This window comes from Schistocerca americana, chromosome 8 (genome assembly GCF_021461395.2).
Source record: "Schistocerca americana isolate TAMUIC-IGC-003095 chromosome 8, iqSchAmer2.1, whole genome shotgun sequence".
Taxonomy (NCBI): Eukaryota; Metazoa; Arthropoda; class Insecta; order Orthoptera; family Acrididae; genus Schistocerca; species Schistocerca americana.
Window position 1 is genome coordinate 286,494,947 of NC_060126.1, and position 6,749 is coordinate 286,501,695.

Here is a 6,749-nt window from a genome sequence, read left to right on the forward strand (position 1 = left end):
CGAAGTGGCGTCAAATAGAAAGACTTGCACCTGACGAACAGTCTACCCGACCGGAGGCCCTAATCACACGACATGGTATGGTATCGGAAGCTAAAGCTGAGGCGAGGAAATGATTCGGGCAAAGTGGAAGTTGTCTTTCTAGTGGGTGATCTTGAATTTAAGGAATGGTCTCGTATGCTGTTTAAAATGAGGCTGTGATTAACGGTACATTTTAGTTAGGAAGGTAACTCTGTAAATTTCCGACGTATGTTGCTGACGACGGACATGCAATTTACTAACGAATTCATGTGGAAATTAACTGTTTCTGTCCCTTTTAGAGGAAGCTATTACTTCTTTGTGTCCTTACCATCTCGCCGCCATTTTAATATCAGCTACCCACTTCCACTTGAAAGATGCTATTAGACAAATAATGATCTTACTGCGGGACGAACATCGATCCTTTGGTAATGAACTGCAGATGCAACCGAGTGGGATAACGTTGTGGTTAGAACACTGGACTCGCTTTCGGGAGGACAACGGATCAGACCCGCGTCCGACAGTCCTGAATTTACGTTTTCCGTGATTTCCCTAAATCGCTCAAGACAAATGGCGCTTTCCTCGCTTTCCTTCTCCATCCTTCCCCAATTCTTGTTCCCACTCCGTCTCTAATGACCGTCGCCGTCGACAGGATGTTAAACTCTGATCTCCAGCTCCAGTTGCACCGTAAATTATAGTAAAACGTCATCAACAGAGTGAAAATGACACTCACATTAACTCGAACCTACAAAAAATAAATCGAAGTATCTACTTTCAGACAGCGTCCTTGTGAAGGGACATGTAAATAAACTAAAAGCATGTAGAATATTTTGTAAAATTAAGAATGTGAAAAAATAATTATGTTGCAGATTGATACTCAATGTGCAAATGATCCAACTAATCAATGTGTTAGTAACAGACGTGACGGAGCGTGAATTAAAATTGCTGGGTATTAACGTTCTATGTGAAAAAAGCAGACGACAAAATATGAAAAAAAGCAACGGATTCAAACTAGCCAATTCAAACAAATGGGTTTCATTATGTGAACGTCGTAAAGGAGAGTAATAGTGCGAAATTGAAGTACTGACATCTGTCTGGATGCGGTAGGATGACTGGATTAAAAATAACAGATAGATAACAGTTAAGGGGTGTTTGTTGGCACTTGCGAGATTCATCAGAGTTGTCTAATTTACACTCTTCGTGGAAAACTGCATCCTGGATCGTCGATGCGATACGTAAGCAGCAACGAATAGGGCACGTGAACTAGTCATCAACAGCAGCGCAGGCTAAAAGGCTGAAGACAAAGGCCAGTGAGTTAAGAGAGGAGCGTTCTACACCGTCTAACAAAATTTGCATCCCTACGTAACGCGTAACTGGCCATTTTATATCACGAGAGTCAGACTTGTCAGTATAAAAATAGGTGGGGAGTAATGTTGCTAGTAGAGTAACAGTAACAACAAAGTGGGACGGTCAGGAGAGAGCACTGATTTAGAAAGACATTGGATGGCACCTGAGCAACAAATCTATGAGGGTCCCTTCCAAAGTTGCCCATGCCAACTGTTGGTGATGTGACGGTGAAGTGGAAACGCGAATGAACGGCCACAGCGTAACCAAGACCAAACAGATTTCATGTACTAAATGACAGAGTGGGCGATCATTGCGGAACACGATTGTAGAAAATAGCATGAAATCAGCGGAAGGAATCACTCGTGAGTTTCAAATTGCACGCGAGCTTTCGAAATGACTGTTCAGTGGAGTTAAAAGGAATGGAGTACAGTGGTCCAGCAGTTACTCATAAACCACGCTTCTCTGTAATCATGTCCGCCTCCTTAGCTGAGTAGTTACGTGGCACGGGTTCGATTCCCGGCCGGTTTGGAGATTATCTCCGCTCGTGGACTGGGTGTTGTGCTGTCCTCATCATCTTTCATCCTCATCACCGGCACGCGAGATGTCCAATGTGGTGCCGACTGAAATAATACTCGCAATTGGCGGCCGAACTTCCCCGAATGGGGCCTCCCGGCCAGCAATACCATATGATCATTTCATGTCTGTAATCAATGCTAAGTGATGCTGGAGGTGGTGTAGTGAGAGACGCCAGTGGTTTGAGGATGACTGGAAACACGTGATTTGGAGTGACGAATTACACCACACCCTATGACAGTCCAAGGGCAACGGTCTTGCCACAGTGGAAACACCGGTTCCCGTCAGATCACCGAAGTTAAACGCTGTCGGGCGTGGCCGGCACTTGGATGGGTGACCATCCGGGCCGCCATGCGCTGTTGTCATTTTTCGGAGTGCACGCAGCTTCGTGCTGCCAATTAGGGAGCCACTCGACCGAATAGTATCGGCTCCGGTCACAGACAGCCATCATAACGACCAGGAGAGTGATGTGCTGACCACACGCCCCTCCTATCTGCATCCTCAGCTGAGGATGACACGGCGGTCGTATGGTCCCGATGGGCCAATAGTGGCCTGAAGACGGAGTGCTATGACAATCCGATGGAAATGTTTGGGTTTGGCGAAAGTCTGAAGAACGTTATCTCCCTTCATGTGTGGTGCCAACAGTGAAGTTTGGATGAGTTGAAACTATGGTATGAGGTTGTTTTTCTTGGCTAGGGTGTGGGTTTGGTCCACTTATTGCGATTAAGAAAACGCTAAATGAATACATTTCAAAGCATAGTGCTCTTCGTACAGTGGAGGAATAGTTCTGAGACGATATTGCTTTGTATCAGCATGACATTTATTCCTGTCCTAAAGCAGTATCTGTGAGGCAATTGTTTTAGGACAAGAACAGTCCTGAAATGGACTGGGCTGCACAGAGTCGCGACGTGAACGCAGTGGAACACCTTTCGGATGAGCTAGAATCTTGACTTCACTCTATACCACAGCATCCAACATCATTCACAATTAATAAAATATTCGGGGCTATCATGCCGTGGTCGAAAGGATTTCATTTTAAAACCCGACATTTCGTCCCCATCTGCGGAGAACATTTTCAAGGGGGGATCGTAGAATTGTTGAATGTCCGATTCAGACCCTGGGTCGCAACTGACTACAGCAAAATTCCCCTTCCGCGACCTTCCCCGCAGTGGCGTGACATCACATGTTATGGATACGCAAGTGTGACGTCATGCTACTGCGCGGAAGCTCGTAGAAGCAGAATTTTGCTTTAGTGAAAAGCGAGCCAGGGTATGAATCGGACATTCAACAAAGCTACGATTCCCCTTGAAAATGTCCTCCGAAGATGGGGACGAAACGAGTTTCAAAATGAAGTGTCTTCGACTACGACGTAATAGCCTGAAATACTTTATTAATTGTGACAATTCCGGCCGTGAAAGTTTATATTTTAAATCCAACATCATTTCCTCCTCTGGTTCTGCTCTTGAGGAAGAATGGGCTGCCATTCTTCCACAGATATTCAGACACCCCGTTGAGAGTGTCCCCAGCAGCTGTTCTAAAAGTGAAGATTTGTAGCACCTCATATTAATGTCCATTTTTAGGTGTCTGGTTACTTTTGATCAGATAGTGCACATATCGTCAGGCAATGGTGACGCAGATTATCGCAGTTAGCGGCATCTCAAGTCTTTTGCTGCAGAACTATCAACAGCATGACAACGAATAACAACGGCACTCACCTCACTGCTCCTGTTCTCATCAATGAAACAGATCCAGCACTTTTTAAAGAGCTTTCAGACCTCACTACTGGAAAAGAAACTTGAGGCGAAAAGAAAATTACCATAATAATAAATGAGAATAAGATTAATCTAGCTGTAGAAATATAAATGCCCAAGGGGCTAGTGCTCAAATACTATCTACTTAAGCTGATGTAGAATAATACTAACAAGCTTAGGTAAGGAACAATGCAAGAAAAAATAGCAAATACTTAAGAAAGATACAGGAAAGAAGCAAAAGTTCAGAAGTCAGAAAAAGTACTCAATTAGGTAAGAAAAAAATAAAAAAATTAGATTGTCACGAATCTTGTGAGATTACAATTATAACAATAAACAGAAACATAGGTAGAAGAGAAATACAGGTTTAATCTGACTAAAGTAAGGAAATAAATAACATCGAAATTAGGTTTATGGAGAATACAGGGAGAAGTAGCCAGGTAAATTAAAATTCGGTATGATATAAATAGGAAAGCTGTATGAATACGAAACGAAATTTGAAGAGACATGTATTACAAAAAAAGGAGTTTGAGTACAAAAAGCGTAGCGATTTCGAGCAATGAGGTGTGAGGAATGTAATCAGAATTTAATCACTTAAAACCAAATGGAGTGAGAGGAGTCGGAAAGTTCAAGTGCAGCTGAGCCAGGAGGAGTTGGAAATTACTTTCTTACCGCAAATATCGCAGTTTTTCAGTTGATTGCGCAGCCTCCCTGCCGCTATATTTTGCAGTTTCTTAATTCAAATAATTTTCTTTGCGGCGATCGGATGTGGGTAAGAGATGGTTAAAAGAGAGAACACGTTTCGTGTGAAATGTGATCGTGTCACCTAATTAAAAACAAATGTAAGTTCCTCTATTTTAATTGCTAAAGATTGCTTTAAAAGAATAACTGTTCATATCATGTTCTTTGTATATCGTGCTTGTAAGTAATATACACTCTAAGAGAAAGAAAAAAGACGCACCAGGATGAGGTTATGCAAACTGGCGACAAATTGGTGTCCATACAGGTATTGACGAAAAATGCTAAACAGGTAACTTTGACGGCCGATGGATAAATGTGTGATGCTGTGGCGCAATTTCACTACGCAGCTGGCAATGAGAGGAAACAGGGGAAATGTCGCTACCGGGGCATAAAGTTCTTCCGAATTTTAGTCTGTTTACAGGAAGCACGCGTCGCAGACACTTGAGTGAACACTATATGCCGATATCAGCATTTGGGAGAGAACATGTAGTTGGGTTCAAAGAGGTCAGATTTAGTAATCGGTGAATGGCTCGACATTTGAATAGGAGCGACGCCACCATTCGAGAATGCTGGCAGGAATGGGTGAACCATGGCGAACAGCATCAAGCCGTCGACCTGGAGAGAGTTAGTTATTTGATGCGTGTTCCATTGATCAATGGCACGGTACGGTAGCCGTTATGATGTGGAACGTCTCAAGTGCACAAGTAATGCACATATGGATTAAGTTTTTTTAATATATATGTATTACAATACAGAGTTAAAGATTAATATTCCTGTTATTTACCCCATTTCCTTAAATGGCACAAATGCATATACTGTATGATTTATTTATTCCTATTCAAGAATTCATCTATGGTATAGAAGGAGTTGTCAAGGAGATATGATTCCAATTTATTTTTGAAGCTATTGCTGCTGTCTGTCAGACACCTTATTTCATCTGGTAATTTGTCGAACATTTTTATAGCAGCATATTTTACCCCTTTCTGTGCCAAAGATAGGTTGAGCAAAGGATGGTGTAAGTCATTCTTTTTTCTGGTATTATGATCATGAATATCACTGTTGTTTTTAAGCTGGTCCATGTTGTTGAGAACAAATTTCATTAGTGGGTAGATGTATTGTGAGGGTGTTGTAAGAATTCCCAATCTTTTAAAAAGATGCCTACAAGATGTGCGACTATGAACCCCACACATTATTCTAACCACTTTCTCTTGAGCAGTGAATTCTTTTTGTCTAAGTGTTGAGTTACCCCAAAATATTATTGCGTATGACATCAGAGGGTGAAAGTATGCAAATTATGTTAGCTTACTAATTTCTATATCCTCATAATTGGTAATTATTCTGATCGCAAAAGTTGCTGAACCTAGTCGCTTTAGGAGATCCAAAATATGAATTTTACAATTAAGGTTCCCATCTATATGTACACCCAAAAGCTTAGTATGCTCTACCCTGTCTACTTCTGTTGATGCTTTATGTTTATTGAAGGAACTGTACTTTTTGTAACAGAAAATTAGATGTAATGTGTTTTTTCAAAGTTTAGAGCAAGCCCTTTTGCAGAAAACCAATTAATGACTTTTCCAAAGGCTTTATTTGTATCATTTTCAATTGGACTTTCTTTTACTGGATTAATAATGATGCTTGTATCATCAGCAAACAGTGTCAGTTCAGCTTCCTGTTTCAGATACGAAGGGAGGTCGATCACATATATCAAGAGCAGAAGGGGACCCATGATTGAATCCTGTGGAACAGTAATGTAATTTCACCCCAGTTAGATGAAGTGGCAAACTTATTTCAATCGCTTGACCCATATAAGGAAACTTTGTGCTTCCTGTTCTGTAGGTATGACTTAAACCACTCATATGCTATTTCATTTATACCATAGAATTGTAATTTCTGTAACATAATGTCATGGTTCACACAATCAGATGCTTTGGACAAGTCACAGACGGCAGAACGTGAGGACCGTGAAAATGTCAGGATGACACTCTGAGCCACGCATTCGTCGTTATCGTCTATCCGACATGCAAGCAGAAAGGCGACTGAATTCACGGCGTCCCTTGCGCCGCCTACCATTGACCTGCGTACACTAACAAGTACGTCTGTAGTTGTGTCGGACACATTCGGCCTGAAATCGCATTGGGAGTAAAATTGCCTTCACTGATGAATCCCGCTTCGAACTGAGCCCCAGTGATCAGCGAAGAGTGTCTCGAGACGCCCCAGACATCGTTCGGATACCAACCTCACTGTCGCCCGCCATACAGCCCGAGAATCAGGAATGATGGTCTGGGGGTTCATTTCATTTCATAGCAGGATCCCAAGCGTGGCGGT

At 42.1% G+C, this 6,749-nt stretch overlaps 1 pseudogene; it reads left to right on the forward strand.

The window, feature by feature from the left end:
- Positions 1 to 2,182: 2,182 nt before the first annotated feature.
- On the forward strand, positions 2,183 to 2,300 carry LOC124546290 (annotated as a pseudogene).
- Positions 2,301 to 6,749: the final 4,449 nt, after the last annotated feature.